Below are 18,544 nucleotides of genomic sequence, written 5' to 3'. Positions count from 1 at the left end.
GCGGCGGAGCCGGGGGGTGCGGGCACCTCGGGGCGGGGACCGGGCAGGGCGCTCGGGGCCCGGGGCGGGGGATCGGGGACCGGCCGAGGCGGGAGGGGGGGGATCGAGGATGAAGGGAGCACGGGGTGGGGCCCGGAGAGGGGTCGGGGTGCGGGCGGAGGCTGCCCCGGAGGCGGTGCGGGGAGCGAGCCGAGCCTCCCCGGGCCCCGCCGCCCGCAGCTCCGCAGCGGCCGGAGCGCCTGGATCCGCCCGGCTTCCCTCCGCCTCGTCCCGGGCAGGCTGCGGGCTCCCCCCACCTGCTCTTACCCCCGGTTCCCTCAGGGGCTTTGCCCCCGCTCCCGAAGGCAGAAAGTCCACCCAAAACCTTTGGAGGAGCTGGAAGCTGGCGAGTGCGGCTGCTGCAGGGGACTCAGCGCGGTGTTTGAGTCGGGGTATGGGGCTGAGGTGCCGCAACAGCTCTGGGCAGACCCCTGGTGAGTTCTGGCCCCGGAACTGGGCTTGCAGCCCTTCTGCAGTGCTCTTGGGCACATAGTTCAGACTCTGCTTTTATTTTCTTAATTACTAAAAAAAAAAAAACCACACCCAAAAAACCAACCCAAAAAACAGTTGAGGAAACTCCTCCCTGCAGTTTACTTGGAGAGGCTTGGTGGTGGGGATGTGCTTGGGCTGGGACCCATCGAGCTCATCATGGGGGGAAGGAGAGCCCAGCAAGGAACAGGTTGAGGAGCACCAGGCCAACGGAGGGAAATGGAGGAGAAACTGGCTGTAAACAAAGGGAGCGTGACTAGACTAGCCTGGCTCCAGCACTCTGCTGAAGGGAGAACAAAAAATAAACTGCAGAAAGAGGGAAAAGTCAATTATGTTTTCAGCCGGCTGGAGTGGAGTTCAGTTTTGCATGCAGCACTGCAAAGGGAAGCTCTGGAAAGTGTGCTGGGATCAGGGTTTTGGGGCCGTGCAAGCAGGCATCCGTAGAGTTGTTGGCCAAACATCTGTCCTGGAGCCTGGGATGCTCCTTTTGCCAAGGATGGGCAAGGAGCTGGTTCCCTGGGCTGGCCTGGGTTGTGGCTGGAGGGACCTGGAGTGCAGGACATCTGTCCTCGAGCGCAGTGTGGTCAGAGCATGGGCAGTGTCCCCAGGAACCCACGGAAGCTCCTTCCAGTGCCCCCCTGTTTCCCCTTGGTCTTTGGAAGACAGGGGCTAGGTCATGCTCTCATTTAGAACCGCAGTTTCAAAGTTGCTCTGCTCCATCTTTTGATATTTGAAGAGTTTGGGTTTAAGGTTTGGGGGGGCTTGCTCTAAGATTTTTTTCCTATCATACCAAGTTTTATGTATTTTCCACAGTATGTCAGAAAAATCATAAGTGAAAACTGGAGTTGGCACTTCTAGGGGCTGATGAGGACCGATGGGAGCAAATAACGTGTTCCCCACGCTGCTTTGCTTCTGCTCATGGACACCCGCTGCGCCTGCCCTTCTGTGCTGTTTGGGGATGAAATTGCTGTAATGAATACCCTTGGATTCCTTTATGCTCGAAACCAGACATGAAGTATCAAGAGGGAAAATTTTAGGGTCCCGCCTGTATTGGAAAGGCTTTGGGGTGCTGGGTGGGCAGGGGCTCTGCTCAGAGGCGCTGGCTTAGGGTCTGCAGGACGGGAAGGGCTCCCACCAGCCTTTGAGTTGATCCTCCTGATAGCAAAGGAGAGAAGAGGCTTTCAGGACATAAAATGGGGTGTAAAGAGGGGGAAAATAATCGCCAGGTCTCTGGCCACGTGGCTTAGGTGAGAGCAAAGGGAGTCATGCTGCAGCAGCACGCTCGGTGCGGGGGTGCCACGGTCTTCAGCCCTTCCACGGGCCAGGTGGCTTGGCAGCTTCCCCAAATCAGCGTCATCATGAGCCTGATAATAAGCAACAACTTGGGACTAACAATAGGATTCTTTATTTTTTTCTTTTTTTTCTTTTATTTTTTCTTTTTTTCTTTTTTTTTTTTTCCTTTTAAAAAAGGTGAGATTAACCAGCTGAAGTTAACAAACTCTGCAATTCAACAAACCAGAATGAATCACCAGGAACAAACACTGCTCTGTGGCTGTCAGCCCTCTGAAGGGCACTCATTGACTCACTTTAAACTCAACGAGCAACTTTTGACAAACACTCCATCAAAAAATTGACTAATACTTGCTTCGTTCTTAATCCTCTCTGAGCTGTTTCCCCATTGCTAATCTCTCCCAGAAACCATTATTGAATCTTTCCTGGTTTGCAGCGTTAATTCTGAACAAATGCATCAGGAACAAAACATCAGCTGGGCCTGTGTCTTTGTGTTATTTGCATGCTCCACAGGAAGATCGTTTCATTTTTTAATGAGACTAATTAAAAAGAAACAAAAAATAATAAATCAATCCCATTAATCTGTAATAAATTGAAGCACTACGGTCTTTCCCAAAGCGTTAGTGACTGCCAGCTCCTAACACGCTGGAATGCAAAATCACTCTTCTCATTATTATTTAAACCATCCCAGCGATGCTCCCGTAATGCCAGCGTTACCTGGGCTTTGCCGCCACGGCCACCGGCCCGGCGCTGCTGCCGCGCTCAGCCGTGGCTTGGGGTCCCGTGGGAGCCGGGGTGGGGGGGGATCCCGCTGGAGCTTGTCTCCATCCCACGCTCACCCCTCAGCATCTCACCATGTTCTGGTTTCTTGGTTCGTTGCTCCCGCTGCCCGGCTGTACCTGGACTGTGCGCAGCCGCTGCGGTCCCTGGGCTGGAAGGTAAATGCCGCTTCCCACCCGGAGTCTCGGCAGGGCTGGAGCGGGTGGACGTGTTCCTAAAAATTAACCTTCAAAAACTGATTTGATAGGACACTGACAGCTAAAGTGGAATCAAATTATTGTTTGGAATTACCATGAGATAATTGGCCTCATTTACTATTTTAAGACCAAAAAAAAAAAAAAAAAAGGCTCCCTTTTCCAGACAACTGCAATGGAGAAATATTCAGGCATAGATGATGTCCCAAAACATATCATTAAAGCTTTAAATAAATGTATGATGACATCTCATGTTAAAAAAGACTTCCTTTGTATTTCAGATAGTAACAAGCCAGGTCCTTTTCAAAGTAATTTTTTAATAAACAAAAGATATTCCTCTTGTTTTTCCAAACACACAACTTAAAATATTTGGAGATGTAAGTATGTAATTTGAATTCTTTCACACATTATTGATTTAAAAATCATCTTCCTTAGAGACGTCTCTTACTTGCCAAAAGGTAAATACCTCTGCCTGCTGCTTTTTGTCTTTTTTACTCTACTCGAAACGCTACAGAACTGACCCAGTCCCACCCTGCAGATGATAATGTTTGTAAAAGGGAGAAAGAGATGAGAACTAGCCCTTTCTCGCTCCCTCATCAACTACAAGGATTAAACACCAAGGCAGCCACACAACATTGTAAAGAAAATAAAAATATGAATTAGAGGAGCCAAGTTCTGCGTGTGCTGCTTCACTATCGCGACGTGTCTGAGCATATCGCGGAGCGGGCAGGCCAGAAGCACATCCTGCGGCTGCGGTCCCGTTCCCGGACCAGCTGGTCCAGTCGGGGCTCAGAGCACCAGGTCCAGCTTCTCCCTTTTTATGCACCGGAGCTTCTCCGTGCCGGCAGCAGCCCTGGTTTGGGGGAACAGGGATGTGATGGGGGACAGGGAGACCACGGTGTGGAAAAAGGGTTTGGTCTGCACGTGGAGCTGCTGAAAAAAGGTGATTCCAGTTTGTGTCCCCAGTGAGGAAGGAGAAAAACCAAGAAGGAGCAAGGGAGCCTGGGGACACGTTAGCACAGGGATGGAAATAGAGACAAAACCGCAGCTTGGACCATCCCAGGGAAAAACCAGGCTGATCTGCTGCTCTTCTGGAACACGAGTTCATGTCTGAGGTCTTTGCTGTTTCCCTGAGCCGTGATGCAGACGGCTGTCTGCACTTGGCTGTCCCTGTGGCTCTGCGGTCGGGGCTCGCTGGGGTCCCCACGTGTCCGGCTGCTCCCTCCCATCTTCCGTGGGGCTTCGGCTGCGAGTCCTGGCCAGAACCTGGCGGGACCCCCTCCGGAGCCGGCCACCTCCGCTGCCCTCCTGTCGCACACCCTTCCCACCCATAACGTGATTCGGGAGTCGGAGCTGCTGGCTTGGACTCCCGCCTGATGTCAGATGCTCAGTGGTTGCATCCCACCCGGATTTTTGGCAATGGAGGGTCCCAGATAGAGCGCAGATGTGCTGGCCGCTGTGCTCAGGGAGGTGCCTGAGACCCTTGCGGGGTTTCATCCCCCCTTTCCTCTCTGCTCTCGGGGCCCAGCGCCCGCTCCCAGCCCGGCTGCCGGACCCAAAGCCCCCCCGGCTGGCAGCACGCGGTGCGAGTTCCCCTCCTGCCTTCGGAGCGGCGGATCCCGCCCCCCCCCCCCCCCCCGCGCTTTGCCAGCTGCACAGCATCCAGCAGCGCAGGCAGGGACTGCAGGCAGGGACTGCAGGCAGGGGTCCCTGCCAGCCCCAGGGCGGGGGGAGGAGCCACACCCTGGGGGAGGAGCAACGTCCCGGGAGCCCCGCCCAATGGGCGGGGCCACGAAGGGCCAATCAGGGAGCGCCGCTGCCTATAAAAGCGCTGCCCGCGAGCAGCTGGGGAGGGCAGAGGGGGTGTGGGGGTTCCTGGGGTGCGTCCGTGTGTCATTGCAGGGGTTGGGGTTTGTTTCCCAGGTCACAGGGGAGGTGGTGCCTCTTGTGGGGTGTTTGGTGGGGTCCCCTCTGCCTGGCACCTTCCCCCACCCCAAGGGCTGGGGGTCTTCTACCACCAGGGTTGTGTGAAACCCATCCCTGGTCACTGCTGTGCCGCTTCTGTGGGGGAAGCACTCGCTGTTGCTCTGGGCTGTCTAGCGCTCTGCCTCAGCTTGTAATTAAAAATGAAATATCTGGGCTAAGTGCTTAAATTAAGAACACATTTTTGTTAGCTAACAATACAGAGAAAAGCCCTGGAGACCCTGATAGGGCAATTAGTGCTTCTCCACTTGCATTGGAGATGAGTCTTTTGAGAGAGGAAGCCTCTTCAGAGGATTTTATGGCACAAAAATGTAATTATAGGGTATAAAAGGGAGTGTTTAGAAACATGCAAAGTGGGAATGAGGTCTGAAGCCTCCTTCGTGCCAGGACAGGGAAGGCAGAAGGTGAGAGATGCCCCAGGTATGACACCCCCTAATGCTTCCATGTCCAACCTGCTGGGCCCTGGCAGCAGCTCCCGTCATTTTCCTCCTCCCATCTACCTCTCTTGGCTGCTCTTCAAGGCTCGTCCCCTTGGCCTTGGCAAGCTGTCAGCTGCTCCGGGCTCGGGAGGCCAGGTAGTTCCTATTCTACGTGGCAAATGGCTTTTGCACTGCTAAGCACAAACAAGATGAAACCACCTTCACGGTCCAAGAGAGCGGCAGTTTTGTGCCGGGGGTGTTTCTGGGCTGTCTCCTCCAGCACAGCTTTGCTTTTACCCCTGCACCTCTCTCCCTCTAAGCGTTTCTGAAGCTGGCGTGTGTGTTTAGAGCAAAGGCTTGGGTGGCTGTGGCAGGTTCCCACGCTCGGTCCTGCCACCAGACCCTCCTGTCCCAGGAGGAACAATATGGATGGTGACCAAGTCATGAAACCCTTGCCCAGTGCATGGGGTCCGAGAAGGCTCCAGCTCCCTGCGTGCACCGGTACTTGCTCTCATCCAATGCCCACCTGATGGACACCAACCCTTGGAGCCTAAAGAAGGTCTGTGACAAGGAGAGCTCATGGAGAAAGGTGGGCAGGACTGCCTGTTCTCGCTGCTGCCTGTATGTCCCCTGCAGAGCGGGTGGCATGAGGCTGTTTGTCCTGGACGTGCTGGGATGGACTGGAAAATGGCACTGACCTCTTGAGCAACGTTGGGGTTTTTGGCTGTCCGGCCAGCGGCTCAGCTTGCATTGAGTTTATGAGATCTGATTTCTAAGATAGTAAAACCCAAACAATCCTCTTCAACAGCCGGACTCGCTGGCTGGTGCTGCCTTTGCCAAGGAGGAAGAGGACAGCACGTCTGTGTCGCTAAAGGTTAAATAACAGCAAATCGCATTTCTTGTCTGCAAATGGTGCTGGGCTGTGAGCGCACATTCTTTAATCAGTATTTAGTTTGTTGAATTACTTTTATTGGTAGTTAACTGTGTAATGGTCTCAGTGGAACATCTGGTCCACGATTTGAAAAGAATATTCTTCAACTCTTGCTGAGTGCAATTATTTTTGGATACAAGTGGAGGCTTTAGAGCCATTAAGAAGATAAAATGCAGATTGTTTGCAGAGGGTTTTTTTTTTTTTCTAAATTTTAATGGCTTTCAAAGAGAGGAACTTTTTTATTTTTCTCTATTGTTAGCAGACAGTGCAGTGGAAACCAAGCAGAAGGGCTGGGAAGAGGCACAGATGTTCCCTTTGCCGTTGGCTGGACCAGGCACCCAAACCCAGGGCAGAGGGTTTGAATCTCCTTCCCAAGCTGCTGTAACATTTTCCAAATCTTGCAATAGCTCATCTGCCTACCAGTTTCTTAGTGAAACCACTGAGGGTTGGTTTGGGACTCCCTATATAATGATTTAAAAGCGTGTCAGTGGATGGGACAAGGATTGTTTACAAAACAGAGAAAATGAAAGGCTTTGTGCTTTCTTCCATTAAAATCACAGATGGATCCCAAACCACCAGCTCATCCAGACCATGAAAGAAAATAGCCAATCTCCATTTTCTGGGCATGGTAGGCTGTGATAGCAACTGGGACACCTTTATCCTCAAAAGTATATATTCTCAAAAAAAAAAAAAGCACATTAATTTATCAGTAGATAAGTTACCTCATGAGTTAAATGTAGTTTGTACGTTATGCCCCTCCATGGAGGAGGCTGGCTGAGTCCTCTTTGTCTGCAAGAATAGTGCTTTAAATTATTTAGAGGAAACTATACAATCTTGGCTGCTGTTTGCTATTACGATTGCGCATCTTGTCCCAGTGAAAACCGCAGGCAGAGAGGCTGTAAAATTATGGCTGTTTTTTAGTAAGAAGATAAAGTGAAACTGTTAAGCAGGTAAGGATGGATGCTTTTAGTTTATCCTGGGGACATATGGTTATAGGCAAGATCATGGATTTGAGAAGGACCATTGGAAGTGCCAAGGGATCAGTCATGAGGTGAAGGAGAGACTTTGGCTTTGTGTGTTTTCAGGTGAAAATGACACTGCAGAGGGAGATGGAGAAAAATTATGGAAGAGATTGTGGCTCCCCGACTGTTCCCTAAAAGTTTAAGAAAAAAAAGGGTAAAAACCAGCCACAGCCTCAGGGTTTTGTGGGCACTTTGCTTGTGGCTGGTTCGTCGGTGGGGACATCTCTGCCAGGGCAATGGTTGTGTCACAGCGGGGTGGGACTAAGGACGGGAGATCATGGAGACCTCAACCCCCAGAATGCTTCAGACCTCATCCATGGCTGCAGGCTGAGGAGCAGAGCTGAGTCCCCTAAACTTCAGCCTGAAGTCAACCATGCACTTCTTTGGGTTGGGGCTTAGTGACGATTTTCAAAAGGAAAGCCTATGCCTAGTAATAGTAATAATAATAAATCAGTGTTTCATTCCAGCACCTCTGTATCCCTTGATTTTTCTGGAAATGCCCTCGTGTTTCAAAACTGCAAGGGAAAGAAAGGGAAAGGGAGTGAGCTTCTCAATCACAAGCCCTTTTTTTCAGTATTTGTTTTACTGAGGGGAGGGGGAAATGCCCTTGCAACTTCAATCCACAATGAAAATTGTTAATTAAAAAGCACCAGTAAATTCAGATGGTCAAAAACAGAGCAGCAATCTGTTGCTTTCCACTAGGTAAGGATGCTGTAGGTGTGTGTCTAAGCACAATGTCAGCTGGTGGGGGAAGATCCTTCCTCTTCCCAGGCAGCCTTTGTGGCACCATATCCCTACTCAACTTTTCCCGAGGTTTTGTTTGGTTTTTTTTCCTTTTTCGTGTATTTCTATTTGTTTTCCCCCCTCCTGACTGTATTAATCTCTGCCACTCACCAGGGTCATCTTAACCTTGGCTCGGCGGCTGGCTGCCGTACAGCCAAAGGGAATGGGCTGTTTGGCAATAACTCTTCTGGGGGAGCTCTCTTTGTGGACATAGTATTCGGTAATAGAAGTAACGGTTTTGGAACAGAGCACTTGTGTAGGGAGCTGCGCCACAAGAATTTATTAAATAGCTTATTCTGCAATAAATGCAGTATAAATTAAAAAAAAAAATCAGAACAAATGGAGGAGCTGAGAAGGACCTCAAGAGGACAACCGCTCTGTTCCTAACGATGCCAGAATAGATGTGTTTGGATCTGGGTGATCGACATCCAGATTGATTGCCTGCTGGCTCCTCCAGCTTTCTTGCCATCAAAACAGCTTGAACTATTTGGGCCTTAACTGCTTGTCGGCTTTGCTTTTTTTTCTCACTTTGTTGGAAGTCAACAGTAATGTTGAGATTTTTTTTTTTTTTAATCAGTAGGATGTAAGATAAGGAGAATCAGTGAATCTCTTGCACTATCAGAAAATTAACACCCTGCCAAAGAGCCGCTGAGCCTGCGTGTGTTCACCCAGGAGGAGCCTGTGTCTGTCTTCAGCACAGTTGTGTCTTCAGATCAAATTAAGATGCAATTACGGCACTGCGACTTCTTGTAGGTTCAAATGTCTCTGTATAAAATGACTCTAGCATTTTAAACATGGGTTCTTGAGCCAGGACGATGGTCTTTGACTTAATCTGCCCTCTAGAACTGCTTTAGGGGTCAGTTACAGCTGGTTCATCCCTGCACTGGGGGGGTGCAGAAAACTCACTGTCTTGCTGAAGAACCAGCAATAAGATATTTTGTGAAGCAAGAAAATAATCAGGATAGTATTAATGAGGCTCAGAAGGAGGAGTCTCTTATCAGCAGAAAATTCAGCTGTTACTCAACTCTGTCCTTCGTTGACTTCCTTATTAACCCTTAGTCACCACCAACGGGTGAGCACCAGGGCAGGGAATGCTGTGTGGAGCAGGAACCGAGTTGCCATCTGAAGGGAAAAGGTTGATTTGGACAACAGGGTGAATACAGAAGTACCTGGACTGCTTAAAACTGCACTGATTTTTCAGGCACATCGTCAGATTAGCAGGTTTTCCTGATAGCCCCTGAGAAAAGCACTTGAACAAGGCTGTTGACTGAAACGGGTTGAAGTGCACAGAAAAGGGCCAAGACGGGTGTCGGGAGCATCTTCTGAAGAGGGGACATGGGGACAAGCTGGTAACCTCTGCCGGGTGAGCAGGGGTGAGCTGCAATCTCTGCACCTGGAGGTTCTGGTGGTTAATCCTTGATTCCTACATGGCATATTTTGCTGGGATTTAAGGCAGAACTTTCAGCTCTGCCTATTTCTGCTTCTGTTTCTGCACTGTGTCCCAGCAGTGTGAAATTTTGGGTGCTGCAATGAAAACCTGGATAACCGGGGTGCAGCCTGGGTCTCTGGACAGGGCCTGAGAAGGTCACTTTTCTTCTCTCCTTGGACCTCCAAGAGTGGAAATCATCTTTGACCTTGTTTCTCTCCATATTTTCAAGCCTCTGCGGTCCATGGGGAAGGGCACAGGTAGACTTGTCTACCCAAGCACAGTGTGCACAATGGAGAAAGCCTTGGAGAGAGGTGATGCCAATTTTAGTTCAAGTTCCTGCAACAGAAATAGATCTTCCCGAGCAGGCACTGAAATCTTCGTAAATTATATCTCAGGTTAAACTATTTATTAAAGTGCCACAGGGGAATTTCAGGCTAGCGATGTACATCATCACAGGAGATAGGCTGAAAATTACAGTAATTTGGAAAGAACATGGATTTGAATCTTAGGGCCCGTGGTGAAAGTCAATGCACAATGAATTATTCCACTTAACAATTCACGTTCACACATAGATTCAGCTGGAACCAAAGTATTTCTATAGCATCGCATTTCTCCGATGATCTACTGGGCATAACACAAGAGCTCTTGTGGGGGTTTGCGCTCGTTCTTGGGTTTTTCATTTCTGCCTTTGTTGCTCATCCAGAGGCAAATGCCTATGAAATGGACTTGTTATCTGCTGTGTGCAATAACCACAGAGAAGGAGCATTTCTTCCTGCCCTTGGTAGTTAGTCTTCTGTGATGGTGGGAAGCAAAAGTGTGTGGAGCCCTTGTATTTTGTGTCCTGGCTGGTGGAACTGCAGAGCCGTGTTAAAGTTTAAATAAAAAATGGTCAGGGAAATTGTTTAATTGGCAGTGAGAGAAGCTCCAGCTGGTCCTGCAAACTGTTTAAATTGTCTCTTTGCTTGCTGCTGCTCCAGATGTTCCTCTGGGTCTGTCTGTCATCCTAGAGCAATCTCTGAAGGCCAGAGAATGATGGGCAGAGCATCACTGCTGGGAGAGGGACAGTTTGGGCTCAGAGGGGTGAGAGACCTCCCCTCTACGTGGGTGCTAGTCTCACAGCAAGGTTACCTCCCCATGCTCTCTCCTGTGCTCCCAAATTGCTCAAGAAAGTGGGATCCTTTGGCTCCTCTTTCCCTTACACCATCTCTCTGCTCCCATGAGAGGGGTTTTGGGTCACATATGAAAACTGGCTTCAAATTTTGATGCTTGCTCGGTGGAGCCAGCTGGAGTTTAGCATGGTTTGTGTAGCACACGGTGGGGTGGAGGTCAGCAAAGCCTCATCAGCTCAATGCATGATCCTCCTGGCCTGAGTGTGAAGGCATTTCTTATTACACTCCTCATTGCACTCCTCTGGTGTGCAGGACTGAGGTCCTTGGCTCAGCTGATTTTCTGTCTCTCAGCACCAACAGCTGCTGCTCTGGAGGGAGATTTAGCAAGATATAAAGAAGTCTGCCACACTCAGGAAGATTTTTTCCTCTCTCCAGTCTTGCATTTAATTTAAAATAGGTAATTATTAGTGCCAGGGTCTCTTCAGTCTATGAACAAATGAGATACTGGGAAAGAAGGAGCTATGAGATCACTGAATGACCATTTTGTCCATCTCTGCCACTAATATGCATGCAGAGGCATTTGCAAGCACTAAGAGTTTTAAAGAAAGTTTTTGAACTTTATGTGATTTGACAAAGGTCCATTATAACCAAGAGAATCATGTGGATTTAGCAGTTGAGAATCTTGAATTTGTTCTTATCCTTTCTGTTTTGCAGCGGAGCACTCAGTCATTGTGTTTAAGTCATGTGCTGGGGATGCCATCCTGCGTGGGATGTTTCAGCACAGTCAGGAGGTTTCTGTTGATGTGAATTTTTTGGTGGGAATTGCAGTTGTAGGAGGCCTGTGTTGTCTGTGCAACAGCTTTGGCTTTGCTGAACTTGATCTCTCAGGATGTGGAAACGTTTCTTTCTGGGTAGGTTCAGAGGTTGATCTATACCTGCCTCATGGGAATTGCAGCTTGGGGGCTCCTGCCGTGCAGGCGTGAGTGGATGCTGTCGACACGGGTGAGTCGTGGCTCCTGGGCTGGTGCCATCCTCAGCATCACCTGCGCCTGGGGTTGGTGTCCATCTGGTCTCTCCATGGACCTGCTCCTGTGAGCGCTCCTGTCTCAGTCCAGTGAAGGTACCAGCTGGCTGTAAGCATTTTAAAGAGCTGAGCTTGGCTGCAGACCTAACCTGGCTTGTTTTGTCAAAAATAAGTTATAGAGGAAACCAGCTGATGTGCAAAGATGTGATGAATAGCTGGAAGTAACAACCTTTCCTAGCAGAGCTGGGAGGTACCAGAGGTGTTCATTCTCCTCCTCTACCCTAGTGTTGCGTTGGTTGGATGGGACCTCTCATGGTTTCCAAATCAAAATATTCAGTACTTTTTCACTGCACAATACATGAAGACTTCATCCACGCACCCAAAGAGAGATCAAAATAGCAATTTTTCCCCTTGGCCGTGGTGTGGGTGCCCTGTTGGCTCTGACTCTCACGCTCTGAAAGCTGTTAAAAACATCTGTGAAACAACTGGCTCAGAGAACAGCAAGAATAAAGACTCGATTTTAGTTGTGGTTAAAATCTTTTTTTCCTTTTCCAGATTACCCACCTTTCTTCCCAGCCTAGCCTTTTCCAAATTACCCACCTTTCTTCTCAGCTCACCCTGGGGCTGCTGGCTGGATTTGGGGGCGTGCAGCACGTAGCTCAGCGAGAAAAGCCTGTGCACTTCTTCGCACTAATTGTTGTGTGGGGCATCCACAGGAAAAACATTAAGGGTCTGTTAACAGAAAAAGCTTGAAAATTACTGAATATCTACACAGCACTCAATTGCTGTCCATCTTCCCCACGATTTTATTTCAACGCAAAGAGCAAATAACTGTGTGCAGCGATTTCAGCTATTGCTGAATTACGTAGTTATTCATGACATGCAGATTACAGGGCAGTAATTATAGCTGAGGTTGCTGTCATTTTACTAGATCCCCAAGTATCAAGATCTCATAAGTGCTGGGTTTTTTTTGTTCATATGGCAATGTTGAGCTTTAGTTGGAGACACAGTTAAGTAGGGAGCTTTCAAAATGCACCTTAACTGCCAGGGAATCAAGAGTGCAAAATCTCCTTGAAAATAAGGTGACAACTGAATCTTTCTTTGTCTGGACTGAGCTTCTCCCATTATATTCTGGATGTTATTCTGAGACCTGGCAAAAGTTCTGAGGGGCATTAGCAATGCAAAAATAGCACTGGGTTTGGCCATGCCCAAGTTGTTGTTTTGAGCCTGTTGGTATTTGGGTGACGGTGGAGGGGGAAGGCTGACGATGGCTGGAGTGGGAGGCTGGGAAATTAATTCGTTTTTGCTCACCAGGGGATCTCATACCAGCAGGTTATCTTTTCTGATACAAAAAAAAAGCTATGGTGCAGAAAGGTACATTAAAAAATAACTCTATGTGCTTATCCAAGGCGAGTTTGGATCTGAGACCAGTGACTTGGCATGGCTGGCCAGGGGACAGCTACTTGGGCAGCCCAGGAGGGTTAGCTGTAAAGACCTGAGGTCTGACTCTGTGGTACAAACCATTTCCTCGCTCAGCATCTGGGAGGTCACAGGTGAGCCCTGATGTAGGGTTGGGACCCGTAGTGAGCACACGGGCCGCCCCTGGGAGGAGAGGTGGTCATCACGCCTTTCTCTACCAGCATTGTTTTAGCACTCGAGCGCGTGTGGGTGTGCATGGATTCTGCCTGGGGGAGCACTGCTGGAGTGGATTTCTAATTATAGCTAATTGCAGGGTTGATACTCTCTGGATTTGGTCTGATATAAGTCAAACGATTTCCTGTTGTTCAGCACTTTAGAGACACGTACCCAGCGGCACCGAGATGGACATGTTTTCTGAAGGCGTCCAGCTGGGCAAGCACACACGCTTCCCGTTCCTTCCTGTGCACGGACCTCGGTGGAGCAAAACACCCCACCGCAGCCTCACGCTGTGGTCTTGGGCGATGTGAGCAATGTGTTTTATTAAATAGTGTAGAGGTCCCTAAGCCAGGTGAAATGGTCGGGTTTAGTTAAGCTGAGTGCTCCTGGGAGGAGCAGGGTGGCTTGGCCATGTGGAGCACTGGGTGTCTGTGGTCGGACCTTTTAGGTTCCCAAAAGCACAGCACCTTTCTCTGCACAGCCTTGTAGCTGGTGCTGCTGACAGCACTTTGCATCAAACGCTTAGGAAAGTTCTGTCACAGATATACTTTCTGAAAAACGGGAGCCAAAATATTTTAACTGTGTTCCCTGCAATGGGACTTGGTGCATTAATTGGTTAAATATTTACATAATGCTTTTAAAGTCAAATATTGCGTATGATCTAAATTTTATCCTAAGTCATTAAATTCGTACTTTAAAGCCCATTTTTAATGTCCCCGTTAGGGGACATTAAAAGTGTATTTCATGTAGTTAATATAGTTGTAACACTGTGCTGTCAAAGATCCCGAGTGATGGAAGGGAACTCATTAGACCAGGTACTGGGTACACAAAGAGACAGGCAGATCTCAAACACAGAAAGGATCAAAGTTAAACAAAGGTTTAAGAAGAAAAGCAGCAACTTCTTGAAAGGAATAAGGCGAGTTTGACTCCAAATGTAATTTTTTTTTTGAACTTTGGCTTTCACACGAGCCAGGATCCAGAATAATGGTTTCATAGCCTTTAAGATGTTTCAGAGAAGCAGTATTATTCTCTAGGACAAAATGTCCCCCTCTCTCCCAGAGACCCTCTGCAAACTGAACCCACAGTTCTGAAAACCTGGAATTGATGCCAAGCATTTTGATCTTACCAAAAGTAAGCAATGAGCTCAAATTTACATAGAAAATTACTTTTAAAATTATTTCAGTGTTAACATTGTAAGTGACACTAAGTATACTGTGTGACTTTGGGTCTGCTCAATGCTTTTTAAATGGATGCTGCTGTTACAACAGATGCTGGTCGTGTTTCTTTTCAGATGTTTGTAGGAAATCACATGGAGAAAAAGCTCTGCTGTAGGAGAAGCCCAAAGGAAAATCGGAATGAAAGGAAGGAGCAGATTCTCCAGGCACTGCTGAGTCTGGAGGTCTGGAATTCTTCCTGGCAGGATGTGTTTCAGTGGGGTGGAAGGGTTGGGAGCCTGGGAGGATGCTCACCGTGACTGCTGGGGTTTCCATGGTCCCAGATGGGTGACGTGTGCTGGCACTGATGGCCCCAATGCTCGCTCACCAACTTTTCTTCATGCTATTCTCTTCCTCAGCTCATTTTCCACACGTTGTCTGAGAAAGCTCTGGGAAGGAAAATGGGAGTAAAATTTGTTTGTGAGGACAGGGAATGAATTAAAGATCATCCTTAGTGGGAGAAGGGCCCTGGCAGCGAGAACGGCTGGAGCTAGGCTGGCCCTTGCCTGTGGGCGAAGGCTGGTGTGTCACTCATTGCAAATAGCTCTAAATTATCCAACCCCTGACCCTGTTCAGATATTGGATGAACCATTTCGGCTTGTGGTGGAGAGCAGTTCGTACAAGACGTTTTAACGGCTGCTTCTGATGTTCAAACCAATGAATCCCTGAATTGCTATCCAAACTGAGAAAAACATCCTTGTAGCTACGCTGGCATTTACCGATAAAGATGTACCGAAGTATATCTAAACACAGAGTCTGCATTACCAGACTTTTGGAGATTACTTTTATCTTCTTTCCTCTATTAAATATAGCTCAGCTCTACTGCCTTGCACACAAATAAAATTTTCTGGCTATTATTTCTAGGAATCATCCATTAAGTATTTTTAAAAAGCTGTTCAGCCACGTGTTTGCCCCTGTGTTTGCAATAGATGGGATCGCTGTTGTGTAATCCCCAGCATTCCCTGGGCACGATGATTATTTTTTGGCTCATTTATGTAGGAAGTAACCTTCACTGCTTCACCACTTTGTATGTCTTTTAACAAATCTGAACACATGGTGGATTCTCTTATCTCAAGCTGTGGGGTTTTGCCCTTGGCTGGAAGCGCGGAGCGGACATGGTCAGAGAGAGGGAGGTGGTCTCACCTGGGGAATTCTCTGGCTGGAGGTGCTGTCTGATGGCTGTGCATGGTTGCTTTGCACAGCTCCCTCCGAAGAACTGTGGCTGGGTGATGCTACGGGGCTGGGGATCAGCACGTGGTAGCTGGATTTCAGCAGAGAAAGGGCGGGGTGGGGGGGGCACAGCTCAGCATCCCGCTGGAGGAAGGATGCTCTGCTCATCTCCTCCCAAGGAGAACCCTTGAAGGGAAAAGAAATCGCACATATCCAGTGCTAAATGGCATATGACTCAAGAAAAAAAAAAATCACACCTCTTTATTACATACATTTATCTCGTTGTGTCGGGGCCTGACAACCACCACCAGATGCTCATCTTCTCAGTTGCTTTATTGGATTCTGGGACATCCTCGTAATTGCCATAAGTGGGAGATGATTCCTCAGCATCTGGCATGTGTTAATACTGATTCAGAGCGCTTATCAATCCACTTAAGGAAAGAGCATACGTGTTCGCTGTGCAGTCAGAGGCATTCTAAAGGATCATCATTTCATCCTATTTTTTTTTCCTTTGAATTGCTGCTGAATGACTGAGTCCTTGCCACTGGACCCTGCTGCAGTTTGAACAGTTAAAGGTGAGGAGGCATTGCCCAGATGTCACCTCCATTTCTGGCGATGGGTAGGAAAGTGCTGCCCCATTTCCCCCAGCCTTGCCCCCAGGTTGTATTTTAGGAGCTGCTGAAATGCTCCCTAAGAACAAGTTGCCCCTCAGCTCATGAAAAGTCCATTTAGCAGTTAGAGCTCAATGGAAATCTGCCAATAAATTAAAACTACTTCTGGGGGTTTGGGGGGGTTTTTCGGGGGGTTTTTTTTTTGGTTTAGGTTCAGACAGTCACCTGCTGCCTTTGAGGCTGGCTGCAGATGTCGATGAGCACAGCTGCTTGGACACTTCTCAGCTGGGCGTCTTTTAACGGAGGAGGGAGCACTGCCTGGAGGTCTACGGAGGCAGTGAAGTCTCAGGCAGGTGGGTTGACCTGCTCAGCTCAGAGTGAAGAAAAGGGAGGAATAAAACTAGCTAAAAGCAGATATTTCAAGAATTGCTGCAAAGGTGCTGTTTTCATTCCAGATAAGAATAAAAACATGGGGTTTAGGTAGTTTTTAAAATTTTTGTTCCCCACTTCCTTCCTCTGGGGAGCCTGGTAGCATTCGGTCAAATGAGAGCTCGTGCTGGCATGTGTGCAGCAACACTGGCAACCTCCCATCTTCCAGGCAGAGCTTTGGAGGCGGAGGTTTTCGAGGGAGACAACGGTGCAAAAGGATCTGTTTGAACAAGGGAATTAAATATTTCCCCACATCACTCCTGGTTGAGGAATGCTGCTGGGTTTTGAATAGTATGCGAGGGCAGGGAAAAAGCATTCTTCAGGCTTGCAGGGCTCCAGCGCTGTCTAGACTTCATAATGCAATAGTGCACGCCGCCCTGCCTTGAACTCCTGCCACGGCGTTTCTCAGCGCATCCTATAAATGGAAGCTGCGAAGCCTTCCCTCTGCCAAAGCCTCAGTCATGCTAATGAGACCCTAGTTCCTGTCGAATTTGGCAATTTGTCCCACTAAACCGGTGAACTTGCAGCAGGTGGTAGCAAAGCTCATTTCCTAAAACCACATCCCTCTGGAAACAAAAAGCCACACCTGACTTCCCGCGGTGGGGTGACTGCATCTCCCTCCAGGCTAATGGAGATGCCCGGGTGTGATGCTCCTGCACAGGGAACCTGCAGACCACTGCTCTGCAGAGGTGATCTTTGGACCGGCACATTGCTCTTGAGTCAAATCGCTGTCGAGTCATCTTAGAAAAGTGACGCTCACTGCTGGGAGCCCATCCCATTGAACGTGGCACTGTCTACATGAGGTGCAGCCACCAAAAGCAATCTGTTCTGTAGAAGTTTCTGTCCTATCTGGCTCTGTGAGTCTGTTGGCAGAGCTTGGCTGGTTTGGGTCACCCCTGGCATTAGGTTGCATTTCCTTCTCCACCCTCCTTTCTCCTCTTTCTGGGATCGAGTTTCTTGCAGCTAAGCATACTCTTGTCTCTGTATTTCCCACTGAAGGCTGAAGCAGGACTTGGTCACCTCTGTTTTTTCTAAACCCAGCCCAAGCAATGCGCATCTGCCAGGAGGCAGAGGTTTTCCCTAAGCCCGTGGTTTGAATAACTCATTCTTTACAGCCTCGCTCCTCTCCCAGGCGTACGCTGCCCACGAGGAGAGGGAAGGACGTCTCTAACAGCTGGATGCTGCCTCCTGCGAAGCCCGTGGCAGCGTACGGCTGTCAGCACACAGCATCCTCCTGGCCTGAGCAGCTCCGGCTGACGGGAGCACAGCGTTGGCCAGGCTCGCCGCCTGCGCTCCAGCACCAAGTCAAATCCTCATTTCTCTCCCGCTGGACTTTTGGTGTGACCTTTCCCATGGCATGTGCCGTGGAGAAATGTCCTCCCTGCTTTTACCGCTGGAGGAGGTAATGAAGGGATAGCGCTGAACGAAGCTAAGGGTGTGGGATTGAGGCAGAAAACGAACCAGCATCTTCCAAGTGCAGCACCCTGGTGCCATCACCTTCCACCCCATTGCCTCGCAGACACCGGTACCTGGCGCAGCATTTCACTAAACTCACCTGACAGGCTCTCTTCCTGCAAGCCAAGAGAACCACCGCTGCTCCTGTTAGCAGCACATTAGGATCTTAGTTGTTGTATTTTAAAAGAGCCTGAAGTTTCCCGGAGTGCTTCATGGTTCATTTACTGGCAATTTTGGGTGCCTGGGAAGATGCTTCTCGGAGAGCATCGGTTTCCAGAGGTTAACTCCCAAGAAATGCAGGTCTCTGCTTCTTTGTGTGAAAATGGAGGCAGCTCAGATCTTTTGTCATTTTGGTGCATGGTCCTGCACTCCATCAAAAGACGGTGTGTTCCTGTGCAAAACTATTGACTGTAACTGAACAGGCAGAAGTGAAGTCAGTGAAATTCTACCTAGATCCCAGTAGGATCCCAATCCCCGATATGAATTTGAATTTTGGATTAACAAGCTTTTTAGGTCTGCTGAAGCTTCTGATTTGTGG

The 18,544-nt window shown here is 48.9% G+C and overlaps 1 long non-coding RNA gene across 2 annotated transcripts in view; it reads left to right on the top strand.

Annotated features, from left to right (window-relative positions):
- The first annotated feature begins 5,388 nt into the window (after positions 1–5,388).
- Positions 5,389–18,544, top strand: part of LOC129214788 (uncharacterized) — a 23,080-nt gene continuing 9,924 nt past the window's right edge. The window contains exon 1 of one of the 2 annotated variants that reach the window (XR_008579810.1): positions 5,389–5,753. This is a non-coding gene — a long non-coding RNA (uncharacterized LOC129214788). Of the gene's footprint in view, positions 5,784–18,544 lie in introns of both variants that reach the window. The other variant, XR_008579809.1, reaches the window with a different exon arrangement.

Source organism: Grus americana, chromosome 18 (assembly GCF_028858705.1).
Source record: "Grus americana isolate bGruAme1 chromosome 18, bGruAme1.mat, whole genome shotgun sequence".
Lineage (NCBI taxonomy): Eukaryota > Metazoa > Chordata > Aves > Gruiformes > Gruidae > Grus > Grus americana.
Note: the sequence above shows the minus strand (reverse complement) of the source record. Positions and strands in the feature narration are given on the sequence as shown.